General features: G+C 66.8%; 1 protein-coding gene across 1 annotated transcript in view; it reads left to right on the forward strand.

Moving 5' to 3' along the window:
* The window catches only part of RBFOX3 (RNA binding fox-1 homolog 3), a 47,976-nt gene that overhangs the window by 1,407 nt on the left and 30,279 nt on the right, over positions 1 to 16,290 (forward strand).

Genomic DNA, 16,290 nt, shown 5'->3' on the forward strand with positions numbered 1-16,290 from the left:
GCCCTTGGCGGGGGCCGGGGGGGCGCCGTGCGCTGGGCTTGAGCCCTTGGCGGGGGCCGGGGGGGCGCCGTGCGCTGGGCTTGAGCCCTTGGCGGGGGCCGGGGGGGCGCCGTGCGCTGGGCTTGAGCCCTTGGCGGGGGGGGGGGGCCTGCGCTGGGCTTGAGCCCTTGGCGGGGGGGCGGGGCGCCGTGTGCTGGGCTTGAGCCCTTGGCGGGGGGGGGGGGGGCTGCGTGCATTGCACTGTACGAAATGGTCAAGTCTTTCCAACTCTGGGCCTGAGCTGGCTCCGAACCTGGACGTGCCCCGGCCAGAGCGGAGCCGCCCTGGAGCCTGGCCTGCAACGCCACAAGGGGGGGCGGCACCCAGGGGTGCTTGCTGTTTAAACAGGCCTGTGGGCTTCGGAGCTGGGGCTGAGCAGGGCTGGATGGGCGGAGGGGCCCTGGGCCGGGAGCTGGACCCGACAGCACCCTCCTGAGAAGAGGGGTTTAGGGAACCCTGGAGGGGCTTTGCCGGGGCCTCCCTGCTCCGCTCTGCCGCGGGACGGGAAAGCTTGGGCCTTTGGCATCCAGCCAACGGGCGCTGGTCTGAGGCGAGTCGGGGGCTCTCTGGCTCGGAGCCTGCAGCCAGCGCAGGCCAGGGGCCGTCCTGCCAGCGCCGAGCCGTGGCCGTTTCCTCGCTGGCTGGGATTCCCGGTTCCTCTCTCCCTGCCGGGAAAGGCGCTGCTGCCTTGGCTCCTGCTGTCATGCAGCGTCGGCTGTACAGCTCCAAGCTGGGCCGAGCTGCCCGGAGACGGGGGCTCTCACCGTCCCTCGCGTGGGCAGGCGGCGGGAGAGCACAGCGCAGGGACTCGCGCGTTGCTCCTTCCCTCACCCAGTTGGTTCGACCCAGGGCTCGGGCGCTCTGCTCGCCCACAAGCCTCTTGCTCTCTGGCAGCACTTGGAAACGTTGGTCGGAAAGGGCGCTGGAGCCGGTATTTGACCCGGCTGCGGAGCAGAGGCCCAGAGCTCCGTCCTCTTGTGCTCAGCTGGCGCTTAGGTTCAGCAGTCAGGCCTGGGGTGGGCACGCAGGGGGGACTCCGCAGGTGAACAGGGGCCGGTGAGCCAGAGGTCCCCTCGGTACGGTTCATAGCACGCAGCGGGGCTGAACTCGGTGCCTAGTCATGGATCTCCAGTGAATGGCGCGGCGGGGTTATTGGCCGGAGTCTAGTTCGTTTAGGGCTCATCTACCCTAGGAACTGCCTTCGAAAACTCCCCAAATAACGTCCAACTCGCAGGCCCACGCTACAGGGAAGCCTCAAAATGAGTCCAAAGCCGGCTCTGAACAGAGCCCTGGGAAGCACTGGGGAGTCGTTCGTTTGAAATAGCGGCCTTGGGGCAGCCACACTCCTGCTGTTTCCAAATAGCAATTTCGCAATGAGCGACAAGGAGTCCGGTGGCACCTTCGAGACTAACAGATGTATTGGAGCACAAGCATTCGTGGGCAAAGCCCCACGTCGTCAGATGCAAGTGGGTCTTTGCCCACCAAAGCTCATGCTCCAATACATCTGTTAGTCTATAGGGTGCCACAGGACTCCTCGTCGCTTTTGCAGATCCAGACTAACACGGCCACCCCTCTGCTACTTCGCAAGGAGCATTTTGCCTCGTGGGGAGCAGGAGTTACCGTTTCGAAATCACGCGCTTGGTAGCGTGGGCGCTCTGCTTGTTTTGGAATAACTCCTAGCGCAGAGCAGGGCGTCCGTGCATCGCTGGCCGATGGGTTCCTGAAATTCATTCCGGATTTTACATGTGAGTTCCAGCAGTAGCCCTGGGAACATAGCACGCATCCCATAATAGTCCCGTCTGCCCAGGCACGTGCCATGGGACTGCGCATCATGGTGCAGATGGGGCAGAACGTAAACCCAGTGGCACTAAGTTGGCTCAGACGCCTTTTTCTTTTTTCAGTGTAGCTTTGCATCACGGCTGGACGTGGAAAGTGAAAATGCGTGTGCGTGTGCGTGTGCGTGTGCGTGTGCGTGTGTTTTCTTTGGGATTTATTTGATTTTTGAAGATGCTCCCTGGTTCTGGAAACACTGTGCATGTGGCTCTGGCTGTTCTACACACAGTCGGTGAGGCGCCCGGCTCATGAAGGGGGTGACTGTGCATGTGGCTCTGGCTGTTCTACACACAGTCGGTGAGGCGCCTGGCTCATGAAGGGGGTGACTGTGCATGAGGCTCTGGCTGTTCTACAGACAGTCGGTGAGGCGCCCGGCTCATGAAGGGGGTGACTGTGCATGAGGCTCTGGCTGTTCTACAGACAGTCGGTGAGGCGCCCGGCTCATGAAGGGGGTGACTGTGCATGGGGCTCTGGCTGTTCTACAGACAGTCGGTGAGGCGCCCGGCTCATGAAGGGGGTGACTGTGCATGAGGCTCTGGCTGTTCTACAGACAGTCGGTGAGGCGCCCGGCTCATGAAGGGGGTGACTGTGCATGGGGCTCTGGCTGTTCTACAGACAGTCGGTGAGGCGCCCGGCTCATGAAGGGGGTGACTGTGCATGGGGCTCTGGCTGTTCTACAGGCAGTCGGTGAGGCGCCCGGCTCATGAAGGGGGTGACTGTGCATGAGGCTCTGGCTGTTCTACAGACAGTCGGTGAGGCGCCCAGCTCATGAAGGGGGTGACTGTGCATGGGGCTCTGGCTGTTCTACAGACAGTCGGTGAGGCGCCCGGCTCATGAAGGGGGTGATACCTACTCCCAGGCAGAGGTGCAGGGACAGTAGCCCCGTCTGTCACTTTAACTAGCCCTGTGGTCCCTGGTTTAAACCCACAGGAGTGGGACCGGCCCCTCTCATCCCAGAAACTTGGGTTATTTGGGATGAAGAAGCTCTCTGGCTTGTGGGTCCCCCCATGTTTCCAAGCGCCCGTTTCACGGGACAGGCGCCAGCCCAAGGGGTCTGCGCAACGTTTGGTGACCCACGGGCCAGGGGAATCCAGCTGCCGTTTGGGCTCATCCGAGAGAGCTGCGAGCGTCCTGTGGCTGGCTCGGGTCAGCTCCTCCGGCGCCGTGGGCCGCCCTTCCTGGCTCCCAGCACTGGCGGCTTGTTGCATGGTGCAGAGCCATCCGACGCGCTGCCAGGAACGGACCCCGGCCGGGGCACAAGCCTCAGGCAGGCGGCCCACTGTGGGCCAGCGGGGGGGGTGTTCCTCAGCAAGCTGGGGGAAGAGGGGCTGGCAGGGGCCGTGCCGGGGCCCTTGCGCAGGGACCAACCTGGCTGGATGCGGCGCAGCGGGGCCGGCGGCGTGGGGGGGGGCGGGAGCCGGAGTCCCAGAGCGGCTGGCAGCAGCATTTGCCCGCTTGCTGGGGGGGGGTTGAGCGCTGTCGGGAGAGACTCCGACCGTTCTGCCGAGTGGCCCAGAGGAGTCGGCAGCTCCCAGCTGTGGAGGGGACCAGGCTCCTGGCCGGCCTGGCCTGCTAGCACCATGAGAACGCTCTGGGCTGGGGGAGACCTCAGCGGGAGCTCTCTGCGGAGCGCCCCCAGGCTGTCAGGCGGCAGGGCCCCGTGGGTCGCAGTGCGCTCTCCCCTGGGGCGCCAGCTCCGAAGGGCCGGCGGAGGCTGGGGAGCGTGGCCGGCAGGTTAAACTGCTCGTGTGCCGAGGCTGCGGTCCCATTGCTGCTAGCGGCGTCTTGCCACTCGCTGGGCCTGGGCCACCTGCCTGGCCTCTCGTCCTGGGGCCATTTCTCTGCTGCGCCCCTCTGGCTGAGGGGTGCAAACCCACGGCAGGCTCCGTGTGTCTCTTTCCGGGCCGAGCGTCGCCGGATGCTGCAGGGCCGGGAAAGCGCCCGCCAAAGAAGAGGGGTTTGTTTTGGTACAGGGCCCCCGTTGCAGGGGGCGTGGAACCGGTGTCCCCCTGGGAGGGGAGTTTGGCCGGGCGGTACGCCTGTCGGACGGGGGCGTGTCACACTGGGGCTGGGCGGCCAGGCCGGACGGGGTCGCTCCAGAGCTCTGCCGGGTGTCCCGGCGGGGAGGTGGGGGCTGTGCTCTGCCCACGCAGGAGGGGGCCTGGGATCGCAGGCTGGGCGTGCCACCCGCCAGGTACCCATGGGCCGCCCCTCCCTCGGGCTGCACACTGACGCTGGAGGCGCAGCGTAGGGACGGTTTCTCCCATTGCTTTTCGCCGGTGCTGGCTGCCAGGCGCTTGCAGCGTTGGTTCCGGGGTGCAGAGGGCTGGGGGCTCACCCAGCACGTAGCCTGTGGGGTTGGGAGGACGCAAACGCAGCCCCTCTGTCTCCTCCGGGATTTCCCAAAGCCACAGGGACACGGGAGCTTCCCGGTTAATTCTCCACGGAGGGGTCTGTGAATCCTGCTGAAGCTGTCGGGGATGCCGGTGACTTAGCACTGGTGGCTTATTGGACTGTAAGGACCTTTGGCCAGACCAATAGCCGCTCCCTGGCCAGGCCAGGCCGCCAGCACTGCTCTGTCTGCAGGGCCAGCAGGTGACGGCAGCTGGAAGGGGAAGGCTCAGAGGTGCCTCTAGTGCCAGGAGGTCGTCGGGGCCCAGAGCAGCTGTCGGTCCAGGGCCGGGATCGGGGCCATGTTGCGCTGCGCACAGCTCAGTGGGGACCCGCTCAGCGTGCAGCTGCAGCCAAAGGCAAACAAGGAACGGGACAGAGCAGTCGGAGAAACCGCCAAATACCCTTCCGAAATCAGCCGGGCAGCCTCCTCTGGATGCCATGCAGCGCTGGCCAGCCCTGCCTGGAGCGGGCACGGCTCCGCGAAGGGGGGTGAGAATACGCGTGTGCCTGGGGAGCCTGACGGCAGGCGCGAGAGACGAGATCGGGGCTGGTTCCTGGAGAAGGCGACGAAAGCGGAGGGACATGATGCAGGGGTCCAGGAGAGGGGAGATCTGGAGCTGCTGCTCTCCCCAGCGCCTGGCCCACGGCAAAGAGGGCTTTCAGCGATGGGGAAGGGGGCTTAGTCGCACCCAATGGAAGGAAAGACTTCTCCCTCGTCACAGAGCTGGGCTGTGGAACTCACTGCCACTGGGTGTCGTTGAGCCCACCCCTTAGCCCACTTCGACGTGGGATTGGACGGCAGGACGGACACCCAGAACACGTGCGGCTAGACTGGCTGTGACGTCGTGTTGGTACCTTGCTGGTTGCTAGGCTTGGGTTGTGAGTGACCCCCACTGGCTGCAGCACGGCCCAGCAGGGCAGGGGATGAGTCATTATGCAAGGGGGCTCCGAACCTGTCCGACCAGTTATCTCCCAGGGAGTGGAACAATGGGAAGAAGGGGAGTGGAGCCCTGGCTGGGAGCAGGGCTGGAAGTGAGTTAGTGTCTGGCTGGGAGCATGGAGGAGACAGCCTAGGGAAAGGGGCTGGGATTTAGGGGCCCAGTCTCCCCCATCTCAAGAGGGGCTGAGGCATCCTAGGCCTGCCCTGGAACCAGATGACATCTGTGCTGTGCTGTATCCTGGAGAAGCAATAAACTCCCTCTGTTCTACTGGCTGGGGGAGTCTGTCCGTGCCACTACAGGGGTGCAGGAGACTGGAAAACCCCAATGCGCCGTCACACCAGTGAACGTCTCCGAAAGGGAGAGTAGAGCTGGAGCTTCAGCCAGTCTTCGGAGGCCTGTGGAGAAGATGGCCCGGTGTGCCGGTTCCACTGCCTCTGCCGCTCTGGGGCTGCTCCCCTTCCCTCGGCCGGGCGTGGCGCTGGCTGCGGGGCGAGGCGAGCGGGCCCCCGGCTGGCCGGGCATGCGTTCCATGGGACCGGGTGAGCTGTGTGGGTAGAGGTGCAAGGGGGGTGCACCGGGGTGGCCCTGTCCAGGCACGCAGCGGGGTACGTGTGCGTAGGACGGCGTGCAATGGGGGGGCCGGTGGTGTGGGCAGGCTGGCGGCGGCCGAGTGCGGGGCGATGGGCCTGTGATGCTAACAGGCGCGAGCTTGGCGTGATTGCCTTGGCGGCCCCGGGACCTGGCGCCCGGAGACCTCGCGGGAGGGCGTTTGTGTGGGGCAGCGCTCGGGCGCAATCCGGGCACACGCCCCGGGAGGGTGGGGGAGCAGGGAGACTCGCGCCGTAAAGGTGCAGGGGCCAAATCAGGCAGCAGAGCCACAGGCGGCGAGGGCGACGTCCCTCCTGTGTGTCGGGGAGCCGGGCCAGCCGGCCGTGGGTTCAGGAAGTCTTCCTGTTCGAGAGGAGCTGGGGCGCGGTGTCAGCACCGTGCTGGTGGCTGAGCTTGGGCTGTGCGCGACCCCTCCTGGCGGCTGTCTGTGAGCACGGCCCAGCGGGGGGCACCTGGAGGGCCCCAGGACAGTGACCGAACCAGTCCTACCGGTTAAGGGAAGGGAGTGTGGGGCTGGAACCATGAAGGAAACAGACTGGGGGAGCTGGGAGTCTAGGGGCCCAGGCACCCATCTCCAGGGGGCTGAGGCAGCCTGGCCCTGGCCCCTGTAGCCCCGTCACGTCTGTGCTGGGCTGTGTCCTGGAGCAGCAATAACCCCCCCGTTCTCTGGCTGGTGGAGCCTGTTCCTGCTGCTACGGGGTGCAGGAGCGGGGGGACCCCGACGCGCCCTCAGACCCACATCTGGTGTGCAGCCTCCAGATGGCCTGGCTGGCAGCGTGAGGGGCTGGGGGGACTGCCCCAGCCCTGTGCCTCCCACCCGCTCCCGCTCCCCTTTAGGGAGAAGAGGGGCGGCTGAACCCCCACCCACCCCAATTGTTGCAGGGATGTCGCTGCCTGTTCCCCTTGGCCAGGGAGTGAAGGGAAAGTGCCCAGTTTGCTCCATTCCTCACTCTGGCTGGGGAGTGCAGGGGGCAGATGAACCTGGACCTGCCCCAGCTGGGGAACATGCCCCCTCCCCCAGCTGTGCCTGCTGGAGCTGCAGCAGCCCTGGAGAGGCGCCTCTCACCTGGCCCCAGGCTGCTGCGGGGAGGGAGGGCTGGGGGTGCCCTGTTGCCCCCGGGGCAGCCTGCACCTGCACCCTCCTCCCCAGAGCAACGAGTTCAGTGAAGAAAAACAAAAAAGTGACCGGAGTTAAGGACCCCAACACGGCCAGGGAGATCTTCCAGCTGTGCTATTCCTCCGGAGCAGTGTGACGGCGTAACTGGCTTACACAGACACGCCCGTGCGCACACACGCTCTCTCGCACGCGCGCGCACACGCACACACACTCTCTCGCACGCGCGCGCACACACACACACGCTCTCTCGCACGTGCGCGCACACACACACACGCTCTCTCGCACGTGCGTGCACACACACACACGCTCTCTCTCTCGCGCGCGCACACACACACACACTAGTCTCTCAGAAAAGGGGGGAGATCACTTGGGGTGTGTCTAGACTACAGGGTTTTTTCAAAAAAACTTCCCCTATGTCTACACTGCAGCCGAGTTCTTCCGAAAGCAAATCGAAAACGCGGCAGTTTTTTCGACAGCGGAAAACCTCGACTTACGAGGAAGAACGCCGTTTTTCGGAAGTGCTCTTTCACAAGAAGGCGTTATGTAATGCAAACTGCTTTTCCGAAAGAGCATCCGGCCTGCCCGGGCGCGCTCTTTCGAAGACACGGCTCCGTGTCGGAAGTACGGGTTGTCGTCGAGACGCTCTTTCGAAGACGCGGCTCTGTGTCGGAAGTACGGGTTGTCGTCGAGATGCTCTTTTGAAGACGCGGCTCTGTGTCGGAAGTACGGGTTATCGTCGAGACGCTCTTTCGAAGACACGGCTCCGTGTCGGAAGTACGGGTTGTCGTCGAGACGCTCTTTCGAAGACGCGGCTCCGTGTCGGAAGTACGGGTTATCGTCGAGAGAGGCTTGCAGTCTAGACGTAGCCTTGGTGGTTCCCTCCCTGTGGGGCGCCTGGCACTGGCCCTGCCGACAGGCAGGACGTGGGGCTGGGCGGGTCTCTGGTCTGACCACGCTGGCCAAGGGTTACGGTTTGATTGACCCGGTAAATGCGCCCTGGCTGGCTCCTAGTACCGGCTGGTCCCTAGGGAAGCTGCACGGTGCAGGGAGATGCCCGAAGAGCCGCTAGCGGCTCCCCGGCCTCGCTCCGAGCAGCGCTGCAGCAGGGCGCGGGGGGGCTATTTCGGAGGCTGCCCACGGGGGCTGGGAGGCCTGGCGCCCCCCCCCCCAGCCTGCCTCTCACCCTGCCGGGCAGGCTCTGTGCCCCTCGGGGAGCTTCTGGCTCCTGGGTGAGCCAGCTCTGGAGATCCCCTTCCCGCTCCACGCCAGGCCTGGCGGGCCGCTGGCCCTGTCAGCGCGGCTCACGCCTTCCAGATGGGCTTTGCACCGACTCAGCAGGATTGGCGCCAGGCTCTTGTGGGAGCAGCGCGGCCCAAATGCGCTGCCTGGCACCGGCAGCTTATTAACTAGAGTGAGGCGAGGCTGGCAGGCGAGCCGGCCGCGGGGGGGGGGTGGGTGCACGGAGGCCGCCTAGAGCCGTTCCCTGCCCCCCCGCGCCCGGCTGGGGCTGCAAGAGCGGCTGCCTGTGGAGCCGGCGGCGCGCAGGAGCAGGGCTGGCGGGTGCAGCCTCTTTGCAGTTGGACCTGAGGCGGGGTGTCCTCCTGGCCCCCCAGAGCTGCCTCCAGGCGCCCCCCGGGAGCCTTCCTGGCCTCAGGAGGGAAGGGATGGGACCGGAGCCCAGGCGAGCGGCTCTGGCGAATGCCAAGCCCTGAGCCGGGAGCAGGGCCTGGAGCTAGCCCCCTCAGCCTGGGGAGAGCCGGCTGCTGGGCTCTCCGACTCCCCTCCCCCCGCCCCATGGAAGACAGTCACCCCACGCCTCCGGCAAAGGCCTGGCAGCTGTAGGGTACCCCTAGCAGGCTCCCCTCCCCCAGCCATGGAGAGACACTGCCCCCTAATTGCTGCGTGGGGTGACCCACTGTGACGTCGTGGGGGGTGTCTGCTCTGTAGCCCGGTGTCTCCCCTGGCTGCGCTGGGCTGTGATTCCCACCGACTCCCCCAGCCTGGCCAGTAACAAGGCTCTTCCCCAGGGAGACAGTGGGATGGGGGGGAGACGCCGCCTGGCTGGGGGCAGGGCTGGGGCCTGGGCAGTTTTGGCTGGGCAATCGTGAAGAGAACAGACTAAATCGAGTGCTGGGGCCATGGACCCCTGTGGACTCCTCCCCAGGGGGTCTGAGGCTGCCGGCCCCCTCGCTCCGCTGTCCACGTCGAACCTGGGCCCTGCTGTGTCTGAGAAGCAATAACGCCCCCCCCCCATTGCACTGGCCGACAGGGTCACTTCTTGCTGCGGATGGGGGTGCAGGTGCAGGGTGGGGGGGGGTCCCTGACTTGCTGTCACCCATATGTGGCAGTTCCCCCCCCCCCGCCCCTCAGCCACCTGCGCCCTGGCCCCCTGGCAGGGAGGAGAGAAACCAGAGTCAGGCCTTTGCTGGCTGGCTCCCTAGGGCACGGGAGCCAGGTCCTGGCCCCTTGGCTCCCGCTGCTGCCACCCAGCTGTGAGCGGCGCCCCAGGAATTGCCCTGGCTGCTTGGCACCCCAGGAATTGCCCTGGCTGCTTGGCACCCCAGGAATTGCCCTGGCTGGCGGTAATTCCCAGGAGGGGCCGAAGAGGCTTTGGCAGTTTGGGTCCCTCTAAATCTATCGGCATCGGCTCAGCCGCTGCCGGGCGCCCATCAATCCTGGCCTTGCCGGCTGCTCTCTCGCCTGGCTGCAGGGCTGTCAGGCGGGTGCGGAGAACGGGCTGCTGGCCGGGCCCTGGCATGGCTCCCAGAGGAGCCGGCTGGCTGGCAGGAGGTGGCTCAGAATGCGAGGCAAGAAGCCCCCCGGGTGCAGGGAGACACCATCGTCTGCATCGCCTGGGGGAGCCGTCTCCGTGCTGGGGGGTTTGTGGTGGGCGGGCGTTGGCCACAGTCTGGGGGGGGATTCACAGGCTGCCAATGTGCCCGTGGCTCTGCCCTCCCCCCCCAACACCCGGCTCTCGTTCACGCCTCCCCTGGACCTGAGCACCTGGGGTCGGTGTTGGGCGAGCCCCTGCCTGGCTCAGTGTGCGGCCAGGGCTCGCCTGGGTCCTGCTGCAGGCTGGCGAGGTGCCTCCCCGAATGCCAGCTGTGACGTAGTGGGGGGTACCTTGCTGGTTGCTATGCTGGGCAGTGGGTTGTGAGTGACCCCCACTGGCTGCTGGCTGCAGCACGGCCCAGCAGGGCAGGGGATGAGTCATTATGCAAGGGGGCTCCGAACCTGTCTGACCAGTTATCTCCCAGGGAACAATGGGAAGAAGGGGAGTAGAGCCCTGGCTGGGGGCAGGGCTGGAAGTGAGGGAGTTAAGTTTCTGTCTGGGAAGCAGGGGAGAAGGAGCGAGGGAGAGGGGTTGGGATTGTAGGGCCCAGCCACCCCCCAACTCAAGGGGGGCACTGAGGCCTCCTAGCCCCCGTTCCTGTAACCAGATGACATCTGTGCTGTGCTGTATCCTGGGGAAGCAATAAACTCCCTCTGTTCTACTGGCTGGGGGAGTCTGTCCGTGCCACTACGGGGGTGCAGGAGACGGGGGACCCCCAACGTGCAGTCACACCGGCAAACCCCTCAAAGGCTGGAGGAGCTGGGCGGGGTTGCAGGTGGGGGCTTGCAGGGGTCCAAACCAGCGTCTCTCCCAGTCAGTCCGTGGGGGGGACCCTGGCGTCTGGCTGTGTGGGGGGTGGGCTGGCCTGGGTCCCAGCCAGCCTGGGGCTGCAGACAGGGCTCCGAGGGCCGCCACTCGCAGTGGGGATCCCCCTTTTGCTGCGCTGTCCCAAACCAAAACTGGGAAGGAGCAGGTGATGGGGACGTTCATCTGTGAGCTGCGTTGTATGGGGAGCTCTTAATTAAAGCTAATTAGGTTAATTAACTTGCAAATGAGACGCTCGCCTTTTTCTTCCTTTTTTTAAAGAAAGAGCAAGACAAATATTTAAACTAATTAATTTGTCCCTGACCCCCTGCCAGGGCCTGCACGCGCCGTCGGCGGGTCCCTGCCTGCCAGACGGGCTCTCCCGCTCCTGGCTCTCTCTGCCCCACGGCCGGGGCAGGACTGTCAGCCGCCATGCGCCTGCGGCTGTGTCCGACTGCGGCTGGCCTCGTGCTCGGTGCGGCGGCTGCTGGCGGGGTTGTCTGCTTGCGGGGCCGCGTCGGTCGGTTGAAACGTGAACCAGTCTCTTCCGCTCCACCCCCCGTTACGGGCGGCCGGGAGAGGCCTGTGCAGCAGCTGACGGGCGGGTCTCCCCTTTGCCGGGAGCCCCGGGCCACGCACAGCCCCGGAGCTGGAGGGGCAGCGGGGGTGCTAGCTGCAGGCGTGCGGCCGCCCACACGCCTCCCTGGCCTGCCTGAGGGCCGTTGGCTCCGTCTGGGCGTGCCAGCGCCGAGGGCCCGTTGTGGCACCACCCGGCAGCAAGGCCCAGGGAGGGGCCTGCCTGGCGGCCGCGGTCCAGTCCCGCTACTGGAGGGGATGGGCCGGCTCCCCCCGGAGAGCTGCCCCGGGCTCCCTCGTGCGGACACCTCCCAGCTGCCCGGCCCTGGAGGGCGAGGAGTCGGAGCCGGCACCGCCCCTCCCTGCGGCGCCTGGGCAGGAAGCGGGCCGGGGCCGGGCAGGCGTGGGGCTCAAGGGAAGGCCCGGCTTGTGTTGACGTGTCTGTTACCCTGCCCCGTGGGCTGGCTCCCAGAGCCTCCTTCCCACAGGGGGACGGCTGCTGGCTGCCGCCTGGGACTCGGGGAGCAGGGTGGCCCCTCCGGAGAGCTAGGGGGGCGCCCACCACCCCGGGGAAAAGCCTGCAGGGCAACGCTGTCCTGCCCTGCTCCTTCCCAGCGGGGGGGGGGGGGGGGGCAGGTGGCAGTGGCAGCGCACAGCCCCCCCCCCCCCCGCTGAGCCGGCCACACACGCTCCTCCTGGTGTCCCGCAAGTTATTGAAGGAGGGGCGCTGTGATGGGGGGGGGCGTCTGCTCTGTGACCCGGGCCCCCCCCCGCTGCGCTGCAATTCCCACCGACTCCCCCACGTGTGGGGCCAGACACCCAGGCCCAGCCTGGCCGGTAACAAGGTTCTTCCCAGAGGAAACACGGAGGGGGCTGGGAGCTGGGCAGTGTCTGGCTAGAAATCCTGAAGGGAACAGATGAAGCTGGGCGCTGGGGGGGGGGGCGCTGGACCCTGCCCCAAGGCGCTGAGGGTGGGGGGGGCGCTGGACCCCCTAGCCCAAGGCGCTGAGGCAGCCTGGCCCTGACTCCTGTAGCCGCGTCACGTCTGTGCTGGGCCGTATCCAGGAGAAGCAGTAACCCCTCCCCCCCCCCCGTTCTACGGGCTGGCAGAGTCTGTTCTGGCTGCTACGGGGGTGCAGGATCGGGGGGTCCCCGACGCGCCGTCACAGGGCCCAGAAGCCCTTGGGCTGGGAAGGGACGCTCCGCAGAGCCTGCTAGCCTGGCCCCCGGCCCTGGTGTGCGTGGGAAACCCAGGGCGGGTCTGTCTCCAGCCCGAGCCACCTCGGGGGGGGGGGGTTGGTTCTTTTTGGTCCTCACTGGTGTGCGGCCCCCCACTGATTTGTCTGTGGCCCCGCGGCCCCCGCCCCACCCCCGTTTACACCCTTCTCAGCCGGCAGCCACTCCCCATGGGCAGGCAGTGCTCCCGGCCCGGGCAGAGGGCGCCTGCCCAGGGGGCTGGATGAAGCGGTGCCTGAAGGCCGGGGACCCCCTCTCCACCCTGCACTGGGCTCCCCGGCCCCCAGCCCCACCCCTTGTCCCTGTGGCTCCCGCTGTCTCTGCACCAGCCCCAGGGTTTGTTAGCGCTGCTCACTTCAGATGTCTGATTAGTCTTTAGGAGATCAAGGGGTCAATTTTCCACAGCTCCTTCCTCTCCATTTAACTCGTTTAACTGCGCGATTGTTGCAAATTTCATTTTATTATAGCTCGGCTGCTCAGGCCAATTGAATTACCCAAATCTCATTTTCTCAGAAGTGCTGAATACGTAATTAGAGGAAAAATTATGCCCCTGACTGCCTATTAGGGTAGCGTGTGCGCGAGCGTGTCGGTGCGTGTTTCCAGACGGGCCGGGGAAGCTGTGAGCGTGCACGCAGGGGCATGGGCGCGCACGTGAGAGTGGCTGAGGGCTTTCCCGTGCACCTTCCGTGGAAACCACTTCAGCACGCAGACCCGAAACTGGGAGTTGTGGCCTCTGCTCCCGGCCCCCTTTGCACGTGGCCCCGGAGGTGACGCCAGCTGCTGCCAAACGGGCGCAGAGGTGAGAAGGGACGATGAGCAGCCACGTTGGCCTTTCCCTTTGCGCGAGTGCCAGTGTGGGTGCAAACGCTGCCTCCCGCTCTGCTCTCCCTTGCACCGGGGGTCCCCAGGGCTCCTCCGAGGACCAGCACGGCCACTGGAAGCAGAATTTGGCCCCTCTGGCTGTCACCTGCTGTGCCGTAGTGGGGGGGCGTCTGCTCTGTGACCCGGGTCCCCCTGCGCTGGGCTGTGATTCCCGCGGACTCCCCCACGTGTGCATGGCCCAGACACCTCGGCCCAGCCTGGCCGGTAACAAGGCTCTTCCCGGGGGAGAGACAAAGGGAGGGAGGTGGAAGCGGCCACCTGGCTGGGGGCAGGGCTGGGCGCTGGGCAGTTTTTGGCTGGATGACATGGAGAAGAGACGAAGCAGAGCGCTGGGAGTTCGGGGGGGCTATGTACCCCGCCCCAAGGGGCCTAGGGCTGCCAGCCCGACTCCTTACGGCCACCCCACGTCTGTGCTGGGAGTTCGGGGGGGCTATGTACCCCGCCCCACGGGGCCTAGGGCTGCCAGCCCGACTCCTTACGGCCACCCCACGTCTGTGCTGGGAGTTCGGGGGGGCTATGTACCCCGCCCCACGGGGCCTGGGGCTGCCAGCCCGACTCCTTACGGCCACCCCACGTCTGTGCTGGGAGTTCGGGGGGGCTATGTACCCCGCCCCAAGGGGCCTGGGGCTGCCAGCCCGACTCCTTACGGCCACCCCACGTCTGTGCTGGGAGTTCGGGGGGGCTATGTACCCCGCCCCAAGGGGCCTGGGGCTGCCAGCCCGACTCCTTACGGCCACCCCACGTCTGTGCTGGGAGTTCGGGGGGGCTATGTACCCCGCCCCAAGGGGCCTGGGGCTGCCAGCCCGACTCCTTACGGCCACCCCACGTCTGTGCTGGGAGTTCGGGGGGGCTATGTACCCCGCCCCAAGGGGCCTGGGGCTGACAGCCCGACTCCTTACGGCCACCCCACGTCTGTGCTGGGAGTTCGGGGGGGCTATGTACCCCGCCCCAAGGGGCCTGGGGCTGCCAGCCCGACTCCTTACGGCCACCCCACGTCTGTGCTGGGAGTTCAGGGGGGCTATGTACCCCGCCCCAAGGGGCCTGGGGCTGCCAGCCCCTGACTCCTTACGGCCACCCCACGTCTGTGCTGGGAGTTCGGGGGGGCTATGTACCCCGCCCCAAGGGGCCTCAGGCTGCCAGCCTGACTCCTTACGGCCACCCCACGTCTGTGCTGGGAGTTCGGGGGGGCTATGTACCCCGCCCCAAGGGGCCTGGGGCTGCCAGCCCCTGACTCCTTACGGCCACCCCATGTCTGTGCTGGGAGTTCGGGGGGGCTATGTACCCCGCCCCAAGGGGCCTGGGGCTGCCAGCCGACTCCTTACGGCCACCCCACGTCTGTGCTGGGAGTTCGGGGGGGCTATGTACCCCGCCCCAAGGGGCCTGGGGCTGCCATCCCGACTCCTTACGGCCACCCCACGTCTGTGCTGGGAGTTCGGGGGGGCTATGTACCCCGCCCCAAGGGGCCTGGGGCTGCCAGCCCGACTCCTTACGGCCACCCCACGTCTGTGCTGGGAGTTCGGGGGGGCTATGTACCCCGCCCCAAGGGGCCTGGGGCTGCCAGCCCGACTCCTTACGGCCACCCCACGTCTGTGCTGGGCTGTGTCCCGGAGCAGCAATAACCCCCCTGTTCTACGGCTGGCGGAGTCTCATCTTGCTGCTACGGGGGTGCAGGGTCCGGGGGTCCCCGCCGCTCCACCTCCCCGCTCAGCGCCCCTGGGGCAGGCCAGCAACCTTTGGGGATTTGCTTTTCCTTTGTAGTCGCCATCCTGTGGCGACACGTAGCAGCTGGTTTATTCCACGCGCCCGTCCCTCCCTCCCTCCCTCGGCCTGGCCCCAGGGAAGTCAGAGACAAAACTCCCAGTGATGGCGCTGGAGGCAGGGAGGAGCCGCTTCCCTCTCTCCGAGAATGGGGAGCCCCAGCGTGACGCGCGAAGGTGGGAAACCCACGCCAGGGCGAGGCAGGGCCTGGGCACCGGGGACCACAAGGGGCCAAAGCACCGGGCTGGCCCCCTGCCAGCGCACGCACCAAAGCGAGGGTTGGCCGCACGAAACAGGCCGGGCTCCCTCCCTGGCCCGGTGCTGCTGCGCGTGAGCCGTGAACCGAAGCTGCGGCGCAGCCGACTCACCCGTCACAGGCGCCGTAAGGAGCGCGTCGTCCAACGTGTCTCGGCGGAGTCGCTGTGCAGGGAGGAGCCCGGTGTGTGTCGGTTAGAGGCGAGGCCAGCCTGCCGGTAAAACGGGGACCCCGCCTCGGCTCTGCGCACCGCAGGTCAGGAGCAACCCGCTGGCGTCCCTTGCTGGGCCTGTTCCTGCGGGACCCGGGCGGTGCAGCGAGTCCTGCTCAGGGCCGAGTGACGCCGGGGCAGTGGGGGCCACGGGGGGGTCGGGCAGAGCTCTGTGAGCGCAGGAGCCGCCTGCCCGGGAGTCGGCCAGTTGGGGCTCGTGTGTGTGGTTGAGAGAGTGAACGCCTGGTCTCCCGTCTGCTCTCCCCGTCCCCCACTTGGGGCTGTGACCCACCCGTCCCCCACTTGGGGCGGTGTCCCACCCTTCCCCCCCACTTGGGGCTGTGTCCCACCCTTCCCCCCACTTGGGGCGGTGACCCACCCTTCCCCCACTTGGGGCTGTGTCCCACCCTTCCCCCCACTTGGGGCTGCCTCTCGTCAGATTGCCAGCTCTTGGGGGGGCCGTGAGCCATGGCAGGCTGTCGGGGGGGCATGGCGTTGCAGGCAGTGCAGGGGTCTCGGGGGACAGAGGGAATCGGGGGGGCCTGCAGGAGCCTGTGGGGTAAATGGCCCCTCGGGGACTCTTGGCCAGGCCAGGGGTGCGGGGGGTGCTGCCAAGCTGCGGCAGTGTGTGCGTGGTGCCAGACACAATGGGCCCCGGGTCAGGAGTGCGGGGCTCCGGGGCTGGGCCCGTGGGGAATGTAGCAGCCTTGATGCGCGTCTCCTCAGCCGGCAGGGGCGGAAGGGCAGCCCCGTGTGAGCGTCCGTGGCCCGCGGGGCCTGCGCCAAGCAGGGGGCCCCAGG

The sequence above is a fragment of the Pelodiscus sinensis genome, chromosome 20 (genome assembly GCF_049634645.1).
Source record: "Pelodiscus sinensis isolate JC-2024 chromosome 20, ASM4963464v1, whole genome shotgun sequence".
In the NCBI taxonomy this organism is placed as follows: Eukaryota; Metazoa; Chordata; order Testudines; family Trionychidae; genus Pelodiscus; species Pelodiscus sinensis.